The sequence below is a fragment of the Misgurnus anguillicaudatus genome, chromosome 3, assembly GCF_027580225.2.
Source record: "Misgurnus anguillicaudatus chromosome 3, ASM2758022v2, whole genome shotgun sequence".
In the NCBI taxonomy this organism is placed as follows: Eukaryota; Metazoa; Chordata; class Actinopteri; order Cypriniformes; family Cobitidae; genus Misgurnus; species Misgurnus anguillicaudatus.
In genome coordinates, this window is record NC_073339.2 from 15,967,005 (window position 1) to 15,985,025 (window position 18,021).

The window sequence follows — 18,021 nt, forward strand, 5'->3', positions numbered from 1 at the left end:
ATATAAGGGAGCAAGCATAATGTATTTCTTTGGAAAGGATTTACAAGAGTCAGAAATTACATACATTTAGACTCTTGTCGATTCTTCAAGAAAAAAAAGGATCTTTTTAAATGTATACTTGTATTTGGCGTTAAACCAGTGCTTTAAGTGGGCCGGAACGCCCCGGTACTCAGTACCGCCACTTCTAAAAATAGCTCTTGAGCGTACCACCACCTCTACGTGCGCCCAGAACGTGCTTTTAGCGTACCGGAACGCTCATCTGTTTAAAAATCAGAGGTTTAATTTAATCATTTGGCTGCGCTGCCGCTTTTCAGAGCGCCCTTAATGTACGCTTCCTAATTCGTTCCACCGTGAGCAGAGACTACATTACCCATACACCCTTGCGTTTACAAGTTAAAAGCGCATGCGTCCTTCAGTCAGTGTCAACGTGCTCTGGAGAGGTGTGTGTTTGTGTGTGAAACGCGCAACCATAGCTGCTCGGTTAAAATGAAAATACAATGAACACGTAATATGCCCTCCTTTTTTAGACTCTGAGTAGTAAAAGAATGCCGTCAGAATCAGAGGACTCGCTGACATCCCACCAAGCCAGAATGATAGCTGCAGGTCAGACGCAAGCCTTGTAGGTACGTGATAATCTCCGCTGTCGCGGCTTTCAGTTTGGTTCCCCTCGACGCAACTTTGGATTTCCTCAGGCGATGTGCAGAAAACATTCTTGAAATTGTAATATACATTTAGTTTAATTGCTAAACTAAAAGTAAACGAAATTTCAATGAATTTGAACGACGTGCACAGTAGTTTTACCACCCCCAAAATGGAAAACAATGGGACAAAATAAATGACTTTAATAAGAGTTTCAAATGGCCAGTATTTTGTTATTCTTGACCCCATAGACATGGTCTTGGTGTCATTTTAAAGTTTTTTTTCAAGCTTTTTCTATCTGAACAACTAGTTTTAGCATTTAACCATGCTGAAAATTTTACTCACATATCTACCTTTTGCACATTTTATTTATGTTCAAAAACTCTTTCTACAGTAGCTCTTTCTAATGGTATTTTTTCAAAATCCTTTTGCACATTTTATTTATGTTCAGTAGCTATTTCTAGCTCAAGCAAATCCACAAATTTATAAAAGGATTAATTATTTTTTACAAGGTCGTCTGTTGACTGCTAAATATAAAACCCCTTCAATATAGGAGTCGAGTCAGCAAAAAAAAAAAAAAAAAATAGAGTACCGGCACCTCTTTTGGGCCACTTAAAGCACTGCGTTAAACACAATAACATTGTTTAAATAAAGAAAACATCCAAACGTATTCAAGTAAATATACTTTATGAGTCATTAAAAATTATGGAAGGTATTTTTTAAGACATTTTATTAGAATGCTGATGCTAATTTTTAAGTATATCTTTAGTAAAAAAAAAAAAATGTTCATAATTTGTGTTCCATTGTTAATGTGTCTCTTTTAGAAACATATATAGACACCAAGTGAAAGAATTAAGGCCCCACTTGACATGACTCGAGCACACAACAGTACTTAGTGTCACCCTGAATTGACCAAAAGGCTAAAGGGAACTGTCAAGTGAATGTCAAGAGGTACTAGCACCCCAATCCAGTCTTGGGTCAATGGCAGCGCAATGCAGCATAAGACAGAAATTGACCGAGAAGCAAATTGTTTTAATCTTAATACTATGATGTTGCTTTATACCATCATCCCATTCACTGAGGCGAAATGAATGTTTTGTGAGCTGTGAGCATGAAAACACTTACACGATGCTGGCGAGAGATACATATAAAGAGTGTCTAATAGGTTGGTGGATGTCTTATTAGGGCTGTAGGAAACCCTTAATGACTTATTGATCCAACAAAAGTGGAGGTAAATAAGGTTTTTGAGCCTAAGGCTTCTCTTTATTTTACTGGCACCGGTTTGCCATTAAGACGCCTATTCCTTTGATACAAACACATTGATAGACTTATTTATAAGCAACCAAAAAACAAGAAAATAAAATGTTAGTCCATATAAGTATATCCACACACAAAATTAAGGTTCTTCACGATGCCAAAGAAGAAACATTTTTAGCTGAATGGTTCCATAAAGAACCTTTGGCTGAATGGTTCTTCTATGGCATCGCTGCAAGCGCTTTTATTATTTTACTTAGACTGTGTATTTACAACATATACAAGAGTTGCTTTTAAATGTTGAGATGAATGGAGAGTGCAATGGCCCTCATTTATCATTCTTGCGTAGAAACGGGCGTATATGTTGGCGTAAGATTATGCTTACACTCCTCTCACCGCCTGATTTATGAAACTGTGCGTACCGTTGATATTCAGGTGTACGCAATATCTGCCCTTCATAAATGCCGCGGCTGAAAACGATCGTCATTAGAATAACACGCCCATATAAATTCAAGTCTCCGCCTCCCCCACGCCCTCATTTTACGCCATTGACACACGAAAGACGGCAAAGGAGAATCCGGGGAAGTGAATAGAAACAAAATTGTTTTATTTGGGAGTTTAAAGAGTGGGATTAAAGACACATTAATAATTGGATGACAATTTGTAATATTCTTTGTATTATTTTTATTATTAATTGATATTTAGAAGAATAATTATTATTTATTATTATTATTTACTGTTGCCTACATCTAAATTCTATGTCTGCTTAATGGTTCAGTTAATTTTTTTAAATAATATTTTAAAATGATGTAGTAACTTTTGTAGTGTGTTGTTCTGTATTTACATACAGTTGTTTGTTAGCTGTATCTTAGATCCAGTTTGATACGTAGCTCCGGATATTATTCAAATTAAAAATTTGTTTCCACTACATCCACATGATTTACTACGCTAATTCATAATTTGAAGTAATAATAATTGTAATAGTAATTACGAAATATTATAATAATTAATTCCAAGGAACAAACTGTTGAATATTGGGAACAAATTCTAAATGTATGGCCATACTTTAGACTAAATAAGAAAAAGAAGTGTCCATAATGTAGCATAAAAATAATTTGTGGCCATAATTTTGTCCGCATGTCATCCTGATCGGATTTACGGCTCCATTCAACACAAGCATTTTACCTTACCTCCTCTGTATTTATTTATCATCGACTGGTACGTAACTAGCTTACCTTTTATTGCATTACCATGTTTTCGTAGCACATCCTTCTGCTTTCTTGCAATGTGCCGCTTCAGATTCCAGGAAGAATATTTGCTAACTCTTTACAGTCACGCAGTCCCTTTCAATTTTTTCTTCTTGTTTAATCTTAACTTTGATTTTTACTTTACATTTATGTATAAGGCTTGAATTCCATAACTTATTGCTAGACGTTTTTACAGATTCTCGAACTAGCAAATTATCAAAGGGCGTTCTGGGTTCAACGAGCGGTCCTGAGGGAGCGGAATATTCGGAAAGGCGCTTTGATGGTAATATTACCGCACCGTTCACATGCTCGCTCTAAAACATCAGGTAAAGCGCACAGGCTCTCAACTGAAGGAATACATATGCATACAAATAAAATGCTTTGATAAAGTCTCACAAATTAAACATTGAACATTGTTGCATAAAAATAAACACTGAAGTTTATAATTACTATGTTTTTTTTTACAGTGGGTCATAATATATCATATATTTTAGTTTGTCAGTGCGTTTTGTGGTGTTAGGAAGTGTTTGCGCATTTCTGCACTAACTCAAAATGTGCGTACACCACCTCCTGAGCAGGCGTAGGATTTGAGCGTGCCGTACGCCAACGTTCATATTGATAAATCTCAAAGTCACCGTGGTTTTGGGTGTACGCAAGGTGTACGCTGGAAATTTGGTGTACGCACTTTTGATAAATGAGGGCCAGTGTGTCTAAATATATAGTGGACATGTTTTATAACTTTGACATAGCAAACGTTATTAAGCATTGAAAGCACCAGTTGCATTTGTTATACTTGAAAGAAGAGGCACTGTGTTGCACAGACAGGCACATAAATCATTTCCAAATGAAACGGAGCATTGAGAAAAACATGTTCAGAGAAACGAAATCGGAGAAATGAGAGCTCTATCAGTTCTTTATTTAAGCAAAATCAAGTAAATATATATATATATATATACACACACACAGTACAGGCCAAAATTTTGGACACACTTTGCTGAAGGTATATGGTTAAATGCTTAAAATTACTTTTGTAGACAAAAATATACCTGTGCCGAATAGATTAATTTTTGTTATTAGAAAACTTAAATTTTATTTTAAAATATTATTTTAGAAATAGATGACTAATAGATGACTGATTTTAAGAAGCTTAAAAAAATGACATGCGTAGGGTCCAACAATTAGGCAAAGGGTGACTGCACTTCAAATAATAAAATATAACAGAGTTTTGGTTTATTTTGGATGCTTTTAGTCACCAACATCATTTCCAAAGTTGCATTTGTGTTACAGTTTGGATGAGTTTTTTATTATTATTATTATGTTATATGGAATAATGTATAAATAAAGAACTACACTGTAAAACCTAAAAGTTAACTCAACTCAAACCATTTAAGTAAACCGGTTGCATTAGTTTTAAAACACATACATTTGAGTACTTTGAACTTAAACAAATTGAGTCATATGCAGTTATCCACTTATACACTGTAAAAAAAATCCGTAGAAATTGCAGCTGAGTTGCCGGCAACTTACCGTAGATTTAAATTTATGTTATTTACTGGCAACATTTTGTTCAAAGTTAAATGAACATTTAACATTTACAAGTCTTTGTCTTTACAGAGCAAAACCAAAAAACAGCATCAAGCAAAACATTCTGGGAAACAAAATCTGAAGCAAAAAAACAGAAAAAGGGTGATGATGATTTCTGGTTCCCAGAATGCTTTGCATGAGGCTGTTGTTGTATGGTTTTATTCTGTAAAGATAAAGACTTGTTGATATTTGAAATTTATTTAACTTTGAACAAACTCTTGCCAGTGGATGGCATGGATGTGGATCTGCGGTGGATTACCGGCAACCCAGCTGCAATAACATTGAAATTTTTACGGACTTTTTTTACAGTGTACTTAAATATAAGTGAATAATTGCACATGACTCAAGTTCACAGTACTTAAATGTATGTGTTTTAAAACTTAAATGGCCTAATGCAACCGGTTTACTTAAATGGTTTGAGTTAAGTTAACTGTTAGGTTTTACAGTGTGGTGAGTGTGTCCAAACTTTTGGCCTGTATTCTGTGTGTGTGTTTTTATATATATATATATATATATATATATATATATATATATATATATATATATATATATATATATATATACACACACAAAACAATACAATACTTATCTGGAATGTACATAAAATGGCCAAAAATATATATTTTAAAATATATTTAAAACTATAAAAAATGCCCAAAATATATTTTAGAACATGTTTACAAAATATATATTTTCACTGATATTTTTTGGCCATTTTTGTTGTATATTTTGAAATATATTTTTAATAATACATTTTAATATATATATTTAGCCCTCCATATATTTCAATCCAAGGAAATATTCACCTTGCATTGGGAAAAAAAAACATGTTACGAACCTGTAAACATAACAGTTTTAAAAAAGTTGCAATTTAATATATTTTCAATTTAAAAAATATACTTTATAAAATTAACTTAAATACTTAAAAAATGTATTTAGCAAAAAAATGCTCTTGAAATACATTTTGAAATATATGTTGATATATGTAGGTTAAAACTAAATATATTTCCAAATTCAAAAATATATTAAATGAAGCATAACATTCTACAAAATGTATTTAGCATATATTTAAAATATATTTTTGGCCAGAGAATTTTTTTTTCCCTTATGGGGTTTATAAACAGTAGGACTATATATACTGTTATTGCATAGATTTTTACCCCATGTTGCAAGACCAACCCATGTAACACTATAGCCTTATCTGGAATGGGTGTTCCTTAGAAGACTGGATCATTTATTTCTTCTATCACCGTAATGCGACATATCATCAATCAAGTACCCATAATTAGTCTGAGCAGCAAAGAATAATTTACTGTCTGATCTCTGCATAACATCACTTGCATGTAAAAATGTATCTTACATTTTTTCCCACAAATGGGCTCGGGCGCTTTGATTAATTCTTAGTGATAAGTGAGTAAAGGCCTTGTCTTTTTTCATCTACTTTCAATAAATTTCACTGCAGCTCAAGCAATTTCTTTACTAATGAATCTGAACAGAACAATATTGTATAAGGAAAGAGGCTCACCGTTCCACTGTCTTTCTCAGCAAGCAGTCATTTAAAACGTTGGCATGTTACCATACAATCCAATGAAAATGTATTATCATCATTATAAAAATTCATTAATGTAAATGTTTTTAATAGGTTAAGGCACCATTTGGAGTTCTTCGTATGGATTGATGTGAAGAATCTGTACTGTAAGCTTTCTAAAGGAGTCCAAATATCTATGTATACAGTGCTGTATTGCCTCTTTATTTTCTGTATTTTCTCTTATGATGGAACTAATGTGCTGGTGAAACCATTGACTGTAACTAAGAGTAAGAGCATAACTAATTCAACATCATCATTAATTCAAAACCCCACAAGCAATTGAGTACATGATTTAAAAAAAAGATTTATATATGACCAAATGTAATCCATATTTTTCCATATTAATGTCACTATAGCCTATCACAATCTGTATTCATAGCACACCTCTAGAATGAATCAGCAAGCATTCAATTTTTAATTTCTTACCTGGCGGATGCTCTACATTGAGGGTTGCCGTAATTGCAATGGCACTCCTAATTGCACCAAGACTTTCCCTGGAGCAACCTGGGTTAAATGCTATAGCTCAATGGCACAGCAGGGAATGAGCAGGATGTGCCTAAGACCAAATGTATAATTGGACCATAAAAAGTATTATGGACAAAGGCAAGAGAAAAAACACTGTTCTTTTTAGGTTGATACTACACCCTTGTGGCACCCGGTAGTGTTGTAGTCAAGACCACCTAAACCGAGACCAAGTCATGACCAGGACAGGCCGAGACAAGACCAAGACTGTAAAGGTTCGAGACCGAGTCAAGACCAAGACCAAGACAGGCCGAGACCAAGTCGAGACCAAGACCATTGCAAGTCACTGCATTAAAACACTTAAGATAAAATGTGGAATATGCATATATGATTAGGCACTTCTTGTCTGTGTGTGTGTGTGCGTGTGCATGCGTGTGTGTGTGTGCCATCAGAGAAGTTGATAAAATAATCAAAGGCATTGCAGATATGTGGGAATTTATCTCCGTCAATAAAAGTGAACAAACACTAAAGAGCTGAAATCAATTGTCTTTCCATGGCTTGCATCCACTCAAACAATGCAGGTGTTTTTAGTATTAAAATTAGAAAAACTGTCATTGGGAGAAACTTAAACAATGCCAACATCATATGCCAAACCTGAATAAACTGCATAAAATTAATGATAAAAAAATAAATTTGTGATGTGCACTGCAAAAAATGACTTTCAAGAAAAAATGTTTGTAGTATTTTTGTCTTGTTTTTAGTAAAATATCTAAAAATTCTTAAATTAAGATGCTTTTTCTTGATGAGCAAGACTAAGAAAATTAGTGTAGTTATTAGACCAAAAATTAGTGCTGGGCAAAGACTAATCGCGACCAATCGCATACAAAACAAAAGTGATTATTGGTATAATATATGAGTGTGTGCTGTGTCTAATTATTATGTATAAATATATACACACACATTCATGTATGTATTTAAGAAACATTTACATGTTTATATATATATATATTTATTTATTTATATTTTATATAATCTATATTAAATATAAATTAAAAAAAATGATATATAAATAAAACAATTCTGAAATGAATATATGAATGTGTGTGTGGTTAAATATACATAATAATTAGACACAGCACATGCACATATATCATGCAAAAAAATCACTTTTATTTTGTATGCGATTAATCACGATTAATCTTTGCCCAGCACTACCAAAAATATCAAATTTAAGTGATTTAGTGCATAAAACAAGCAAAATATCTGCCAATGGGGTAAGAAAAAAAATCTTGAAATTTTTTCTTAAACACTTAATTGAAGAAAAATTCAAGACAAATGTTGTTCATCAAGAAAAAGCATCTTATTTTAAGAATTTTTAGATATTTTTACTGAAAACAAGACAAAAATACTAAGAACTATTTTTCTTGAAAATACTTTTTTCCAGTGTGCCATCAGTTGTGGTATTGGCCGGTCTTGAAATAAAATTCCAAGTCCTCTTTGTCTGAGACAGAGACACGAAAATGTGATCGATTCCAAGACGAGATGAAGACCTTCGGTGACTTTTTCGAGGGCGCACAATGCGAAGCTCATCACAACATGTATGTAGCTCATAATATGTGTTGCTAGTCATTTCAAAATATGTGTTTGGCGCGTCATGTGAACCTATGTGCATCATGTGCATTGTCAAAATTCGAGTCTGTTTGTTTCAAACATTTCTCACAATATCTTTTTTTGTGTGTTCATTAGAACAAAGACATTTATGCTGGTTTGTAACAACATGACAGTGAGTAAATAATGATCATTTTTGTGTAAACTATCCCTTTAAGCCCAAGTCGTATTCTACTCACACTATTCATAGTCATACGACTTACCCTTTTAAAGGCATTGTCCCAAATAACATCCTAAGCGTTTTCTCTGAGTTCACACTTTGGTTGCATAATGTCAAGACAGCTGGATAGAAGTCAACAGATGGGTCTGCTCAGTGTTGTCATGGGTATACAACTAAAACTTAAAATGACAATTGAGACACACTCTAAAAAATGATGAGTTATTTTCAAGCCAGCGTTGGGTCATAAAGAGACAAACCCAGTTGATGGGGTAAATAAACCCAGAAAAGGTTTTATTTGACCGAACAATAACACCACAGGATAAATTACAACCCAAAGGGTTGGGTTTAGCACTTTCGGACCCAAGGGTGAAAATAACCGAGCATTTTTAGAATACACTTTTGAGACGTGATGCATATTATCAGGTGTGTCATTTGGGCCAGAGTAGTACACAAAGACAGTCAACACATAAACACTACAATAGCCATCCAGCTTGTGAATCTAGCATCTTCCAACACTCTAAAAAAATGCTGGGATATTTTCAACCCATTGGGTTAAAAAGGGACTAGCCCAGCGGCTGGGTTACAGTTAATCCCCCCAAATATATATATAAAATATATATAAATATATATAAATAAATAAATATATATATATATATATATATATATATATATATATATATATATATATATATATATATATATATATATATATATATATATATATATATATATATATATATATATATATATATATATATATATTTGACCTAACAGCATTTTGTGTTGAAACAACCTATAGCATGGATTAAATTACAACCCAGCGGGCTAGACTAGTCCCTTTTTGACCCAATGCCGGGTTGAAAGTAACCCAGCATTTTTTAGAGCGAAGCGCATGTGTATTTATGGGTATGCAAAGTTAGAGGAACCAGGTTGCGCATGCAATTGATTGCAGTAGCGCCTCACTGCAGAACATGACATCCGGGTTTGGATTCAGATCTAGGGGCGGAGCTGGATCCAGATCCAGAGATCTCTTCCCACTGCATTTTGACTGGTCGGCAGTATTACCACAAGAGACGTCACACACGTGTTGTTGCGTTACCATTTCCGCATTGAGTCGTAACTAAATTATGTTATTATTTTGACAGAAAAACAAACTTTATGACTACAATAAAAGTAGTGCCTTTAAGGTGAAGTGTACGTTTTTTTGCTATAATGTTTTGGAGTAAAACATTTCGGGTACTAGGAGTAATCTTACCACGTGCAGTTTAATACCTATGAATGCAGAGGCGGACACTACTAAGTATTTTTACTTTCTACATAAAAGTTAATTTTCATGTATTCGTATTTTATCAGTTTTTCTTTGGAAAACATACATTCCAAAGCATATTATCATAATTTTTACTCCACTACATTTCATAATTTCAAGTTTTTGGTTTATATTTAATATTTAAGTACATTAAACATCTTGTATTTTTTACTTGTACTTAAAAAGTACTTTTGTAATTTTACTCAAGAAAAGTGAAAGTACACAATGTTTATGTAATTAGGTATTTAATCAATTTTAATATGCAATATAAAAGGAATACATTGTATGATTCTATGCTTTAGAATGTAGTTAAATTTTTTTTAGTAAAGTCATTTTTTCCCAAGACGAACACTCAAGCAGATGCTTGAAAAATTTACTCAAAGTACTCAAGTACACTCTAAAAAAACAAACGGTGCTATATAGCACCAAAACTATTGATTTGAATCGTAACCATAGAAGAACCGTTTTTAGTGCCATATAGCACCGGTGAAGCACCTGTGTAGAACCATATAGGTGCCATATAGCACCACTATAGCACCACATTTGGTTCTACATAGCACTATATGGTTCTACACAGGTGCTTCACCGGTGCTATATGGCACTAAAAACGGTTCTTCTATGATTACGAGCAAAGAACCACTTTTGGTGCTATATAGCACCGTTTGTTTTTAGAGTGTAGTGTCCGCCGCTGTATGAATGTATACAGTATAAATATTTATAATTATAACATAAATGGCATGTTATTTAGAAATTAATAAATTGAATGTGTATCTTGTGGGGCCTATGAACTTGTTTTAACACGTCTTTGCTTATAGGAAACAGGTTTCCTTTGTAGATGGGTCATTCTACAAAAACGGTGGAAATGCTTGTCCCTTGCTTTTGCAGACCCCTTAATCATTTAATTTGACCCAATAATCCCATAATGATATATATTTAATAAATATAGACTGTCCTTAAAATGTTGACAGAGTTTATTTATTTAAATTTATTTTTTCCCTTTTTTAAACTTTTTTTTGGTCCTGAAAATTGCCCTGTCCCTTTGATCATACATGGAAGTTGAACTGTGTACTTTTTATTTAAAACCATGTTTTTTATAAAATAAATCTAATTTACATGTACCTTTTACCCTGTATGAATTTACTACAACACTGAAATGGTAAAAAATACACTATTAATATGAGTAATATCAAATAAATATTTGTCCACCAAATTTATGTCATTGGGGTAACATTGTGGGTCAAGAGGTCAGTGGAAGAAGTGCAATGGAGGAAGGCAAAAGGTTTGTGAGATGTCTTACCTTATTTGTCTAAAATATCATGATATATCTAAGAATTTTGAGATAAGATTTTTTGGATGTCATTAGTGTTACTCTTTTTTTAATAGCTGGAACTGTTAAGATCTTTACATAAAAATACATTATACTGAATAAGTACGGGATTGTTACATCTCTGATGAAATAGCACATGGCAGCCATTTTGTTAAAATATTAGTTTTTTTCTGTAAAATGTCATTGGTGTTACCGTCATTTGTGTTACCTCTCTAATGAGTACTTCCTAAGCACTATTCCTTTAACTGTCCAACATAAAAGCATTAAAAAACAAAACAAGATGGATTTTTTTAAGTTTATAAGTTTTATCATATTCATTATCTATTATTATATTCTCATTTTGTTATTGGTGTTACATTGTGTCATTGGTGTTAAACCAAGTTTTGGTGTTATGAATGTATTTTCTTGTACTTTCTAGTAATATTTTGTCGTTGATATGGGATGTAAGACATTGTTCATATTTCAATCTTTGCATCAAAGCCTTTTTGGTTGAATATTGTTGGTTTTGTTGGTTTTAAAGAAAAAAGTAAAACTGAGAATCAAATAATTTCATAAAATGCTGGGTAAAGATGAAGAATTTAATTAAACAAATATTAATAATCAATTATTTTTCTGGCTGTTATCATTCCTCTACTCAAACTTTAACTAAATACACAAGCTGTAATGAGAAAAAATATTTAGTATCAACATTAATGTTGTTTAATGTTGTTTAAATCACAGGTAACACCAATGACAAATAAATGACTCATGGATTCTTAATTAAAATGTATTAAAAAGTTAAAAATAGATTAAGCTCCCTGTTTTGCGGATTCATAGATTTGAAAACTTAATTAATGCTATCAAAGAAGTCACCCGAATTTCACCTTTTCTGTAGAATGACCCAGATGGTTTACGTTTTTTTTAAATGTGCTAATAAAAGATATCAAATGAATTTGTGTTTTTATGTGTAATAAGTGGGATAATGTAAAGTCAAGCGTGTTCTGCAGTGATGACCATCTCATTGATTATGCCAATTGGTTAAGGCAATACAACTTTAAGTTTTTGACGAGAAGTTGACCTAATTTAAGAACAGACTGAATTTGTTTAACTTAATTTGTTACTATTAAAAAAAAACGATTTACAGTGTGCCAAATAATCCATGCATGACAACGAATACAAATTTTAGCATTATTGAGAAACTAGGATAAAAATACTTTTTTAAAATAAAGCGAAAAATTCTCTTTAATCGTTCCTTCAAATTACGCACAAATCTTTATGGCTTTGCTAAATGATAAATGCAAACAAAAGGCGTGTGTGGAGGTGATAAACAGATTTGTAATGCGTTCAGTCTGCAGAATGTCTGATAAAATCAGTGATAGATTTACCATCTCTAGCAATACCCCACTCAAAATAATCTAAAAGCAGAAGCAATTTAAATTCATCCAGAGTGGGTGAGGATCTGAATAGTACAAAAACCCTGCATGCCCCAGACCTCCCTTACCTCTGCTTGTCAACTCGGTTTCATTATTCTCTACAGTATTGATTCGGTCTCCAGCATGAGCTGAACAAAACAGCTTCATTGGAGGTTTCTCCATCTCCATCCACTGCACTGCATGAAAATCAACACGTCCGAATGTGGGTTCGCCTCCTTTTGCTGCTCTCACCCAATCAACTATACTGGAGATAGGATTTGTATGATGCTTTGCTCTGATAATTCACTGGGAGAGATAAATGCAATGTCAATTTTATTTTAGTGAAATCCAACATACTACGGAAGAAATTAAACCTAGGCATTTTAATGGCATTTAAATGTCAGAAAAAAAATCCCCTTGAGCACATGGTCATTAGTGAGATTTTTTGCGCAAATGTATTTGTTATGCAAACCCTAAATGAATTTTCATTCTGATCCACATATACTGTTATCATGTATACATTACACAAGCTGATGTGTCTCTGTATGTTTTTTGACAAATTGCTATAATGCAGTATCATTTTAATTTCATATTGCTGCTCATCTGTAATATCATATTAAATTCCTCTTAAATAATCCATGTGGCTCATAACCTATCAGCTCAGTATGCAGTATTGTGATGGGAGTGCTGTGGCTCCCAACAGCTCTAAACTCAATTCTTCCTAAAGCCATCTTAAATTTAATAAAGACTGACACGGCCGCAATTGCATCGCATGCATAGATGTCGCATTCTGTTTCAACAGGATTCAAATGATGGATCCTGGAACAATGAACCGCCCTACCAATTAAAGTGGCTTCATTACACATGCAGTTTCAATTAAATTCAACATTCACATGAACCAAAGCACAAGGCGAGAGCATTTATCACAGCCCAACATTTAGATTTCTGTCACTACAGAAACACTGCATCTAGTGGTAGTTCACAAAACTACCATGCAGTTTAAGAAATGTTTTACGTTTCACATTTGAAAATGTATGTGCTATATGTATTTTAACACCATAAATGCCATTTCATCCTGAAAGAGGAATACAGTTTGACTTCAAGGGATAGTTCGGCCAAAAATGAAAATGACCACGTTATTATTCACCCCAAAGCCATCCGAGATACATATTTGCATTTTTTTCAGACTAACACATTTTCAGTTATTTTAGAAAATGTAGCTCTTCTTAGCTTTATAACAGTTAGACACGGGGTCTACTTCCTTCATGTCCAAAGAATGTGTATCCATCCTTCCAATTAATCCGAACGGCTCCAGGGGGATAAACAAAGGCCTTCTGAGGGTAATCGATGCGATTTTGTAAGAAAAATATCCATGGAAATGACGGACATACAGTACAGTATATATTTGGATGAGAGTAATCAGGGTGAGTATTTAGGGTGAGTAAATCATGAACTATGGCTTTAAAAGGACACTCCACTTTTTTTGAAAATATACTCATTTTCCAGCTCCCCTAGAGTGAAACATTTGATTTTTACAGTTTTGGAATCAATTCAGATGATCTCCGGGTCTGGCGCCAGCACTTTTAGCATAGCTTAGCATAATCCATTGAATCTGATTAGACCATTAGCATCGTGCACAAAAATAACCAAATAGCTTCGATATTTTTCCTATTTAAAACTTGACTTTTCTGTAGTTACATGGACTGACGGAAAATTAAAAGTTGCGATTTTCTAGGCAGATATAGCCAGGAACTATACTTAAATTCTGGCGTAATAACAAGGACTTTGCTGCTGTAACATGGCTGCAGGAGGTGCAATGATATTACGCAGCAGCCGAAAATAGTCCCCTTAGTAACTTTTAAGGTCAGGGGACTATTTCGGCTGCTGCCGTCGGTCTTAGTAGATGTAATACAGAAGAGTCAAGTTTTAAATAGGAAAAATATCGTAACAATTTTTTAGCATGATGCTAATGCAGGGCCAGCCCGAGGCATAAGCGAACTTAGCAGCCGCTTGGGGCCCCGTGGCCACCAAGGGGGCCCCCAGTCGTTTTTTTTTTACAATTAAATAACTTAAACAAGTAATATAAATGAATGAATATGGATGAATGAATACGAATGAATAAATGAATAATTCAAGACAAAAAAAATCTGATTTGCAGACAACTAACTAGTGTTTGAGACTCATGCGCAATATAGACACCTCGCGTGCATTGACAATTCGCGCCAGTGTGCAAGTGCGCGTAACTGTAATAAATGATAAGCCATGTCACAGAAAATTGAAGAACAAAAGAGAAAGAAGAAAAGGACATTGCGGATTAATTAGCAAATTTAAATAGGTAAAGTTTATCATTTCACATGTTTAAAGGGCTTGCAAATGTTAGCATTTCAAGTGATTTTAAACCATTTAATCCGCTGAAAGGTGCTAAAGTAAGAAGCTTTCTGGACACACATGATGTTATGATTCATTTAATTTGATTTCTGTACCTAATGCTAATTTTAGCCCTTACTTATTGTGCACCTCTTTTTCTTTTAATAAATGTTTGTAATTTTTTTTTTTTAATAACCAAATTGGTAATGGGGCCCCCAAACAAATTCTGCTTAGGGACCCTAAGATGCTCGGGCCGGCACTGTGCTAATGGTCTAATCTGATTCAATGGATTGTGCTAAGATATGCTAAAAGCGGTACCGCCAGACCCAAAGATCAGCTGAATGAATTCCAAAACAGTAAAAATCAAAAAGAGTATATTTAAAAAAAAAAGTGGATTGTCCCTTTAACACAATGGGCATGGTTTCCCAAAAAGGGTTTAGATTATACCAGGACTAGGCCTTAGCTATATTAGGACATGCAAATAGTTTTTACAAACATACCTTACAAAAAACATTAGTACAAAACAAATGCACTGATATATTTTAGGATTAAAAAAGCATCTTAGATTTAAAGGGCCCCTAACGTAGGTGTTTTCATCAATATAAAAATAATCTCTGGTATCCCCAGAATGTGTCTATAAACTTTCAGCTCAAAGGACACCACAGATGTTTCATTATACGACATTGAACATGGCCATTTGTGGCTGCAATAAATTTTTTTTTAAAGGATATCTTGACAGAAATGCAAAATAATATACAAAACTATATTATCAGGGGTGTATAAAGACCTTTTTATAATGAACCATTATGTTTTTATTACCTTAGAATGAGATGTTTTTATCTACATACAAAGACTTTTTTACTAAGTTGTCTCCGTTAATGATATGTTTTTACGGTGGCGGCTACCATAGTTTCAAAAGTGAGGGGTGAGCAGTGGATTGAGCCTCACCACTAGATGCCGCTAAAATTTACACACTGCACCTTTAAATGCACTAAAAGCTTCTGTTCCCCTCCCCGTATGCAATGTAGGGAGTAGAGAGCTTACACATGTGCTTTGGACTACATCAAAACATGTGTCTCTGGCAGAAGGTTGAACAACAAGCTCATAAGGTGGAGTCTGTAAGTGGTCATAATCAATGTGACATCACATTGATGGGGGATCCTCAACAGCCTGTTTTTGTAACTGTTGCGGTTTAAATGAGATTACACAAAGAAGAATAGATAGATTTGTATAACTATAGGATGTTTCTATAGGAAGATATAATTGTTGAGCGCTCTTGCTCACTTTATTTATGTGCATTATTTACATGCTACAGTAGTTACACTCCTTTAAGATAATGTAAATAATAGTGGGAAATAATCAGTTTTTACAATTTTTGCGCTATGGTTCACCAGACGTTCTACAACATCTGCTTTAGTTTGTGTTTATTAACCCTTTAGTTTCACTTCATCACGCAGATTCCCGTAAGAGGTATCTGTAAAAACTTTTTTCATCATTAATGATCTAGTATATGTTCATTTTCTGTTATAGTTTCTTCAAAATTAAGTTTTATTTAAGTGTTTTAAATAAAAAATATTTTAATTTTCATCATAAAGCCTACACCCCGCCCCTTTGATTGCCACTCCCCCGCCCACATGCAAAACCCTACCACCTTAACTAACACATTTTCTGTGGGAAACCCTGTTTCAGAGCCGGCGCCAGACCATAACTAACAGGGGGGCACTCGGCTTCCAACGGGGGGGCATGCAATAGCAACAATAACTTGCAAAAACAAGACATTAAAACAACAAATACAGCAAGCACACACTCATACAACTAGTACAGACTGTCATCTCATCTCCCGTATAAAGTGCAAAAGACCACAAACTATGCGCAAAACTATTGAACTTGACCACGGCGTGAGCTCAAGCCATTGAAATGAATGGGTTTCATAGCGCAGCGCACACCGCGTCCTAGCTTTAAAAAAGCCGCTTTACCATAATCACGTCGTAATGCTGTTAACGGTCTATAGCCACACTTCACATTTAAGCTTACGTAATTTAAAACAACGCTAACTTACGTTTAAAATAGCTGAAGACGGCGTGTAAGAACATTAAACTTCCTTAAAACAGTGTCCTGTAGATTTGTAAATTCCACCTCGACCTCTAATCTCTGAGTTTGAGCCAGTCTGTGTTTGCATGAAGATGAAGCAGCCGGTGCTGGTTCGTTCTAAATGCTCTAATATCCATATTTTACACGATCCATAAAATGCTGCGAAAAAACACGTTGCTAGTATCAAGTCACAAATATGCTAAAGACGTAAGACGGGTGAGACGCGGCAATACGTCCAATCAGAGAGACTGGTCTATTTTAATTAAAGAAAACATATATCAACTATATTTTCCTCATTTGATTACATTAAAAGTCATGAAACATTCAATGTTTAATTTAATTGAATTATTCTTGATATATATTAAAGTAATAAAAAACTTTGTAGGGGGGCACAACAACATGTTCGGGGGGCACTGCCCGCGAATGCCCCCCCTTGACGCCGGCCCTGCCCTGTTTTAGGTTAGGGGGGCTTTAAGCCCTGTCTGCAAAACCGCTCCAATGTGTTTATAAAGATTTCCACACATCTGCTCTGGCCTATATACTGTTTACATTTTTTTTATTCTTAATTAATTGTGTTATATGTGTGCAATGTGTCCTCCTGTTAAGCTGCTTTTGCGATAGCGTAAACTGTGAAAAGCACTATGCAAATAAATGTGAATTGAATTGAATCTTGGTTTTGTATATTAGGTATATTTGTTCAACCTTCCAGGTTTTTTCAATATGAATTGGCCAAATATATATGCTAATACAGCTGCCCATTTTGTCCGTCCATCATTCTGCAGCAGCTGCAGTTAAACATCTAAAAATGCAAATGTTCACCTTCCCCTCCATTATTGCACATGTCAAATCATTGCTATTGGAACAATATATTCTATGTTGAATTTACAATAATTTACAACACAATATGCATTTTTGAAGAGGGCTATAAGGGTGTCAT

At 34.0% G+C, this 18,021-nt stretch overlaps 1 long non-coding RNA gene across 1 annotated transcript in view; it reads left to right on the forward strand.

Annotated features, from left to right (window-relative positions):
* LOC129444278 (uncharacterized) overlaps positions 1 to 18,021 on the forward strand; it is a 321,920-nt gene that overhangs the window by 2,832 nt on the left and 301,067 nt on the right. The window lies entirely within an intron of this gene.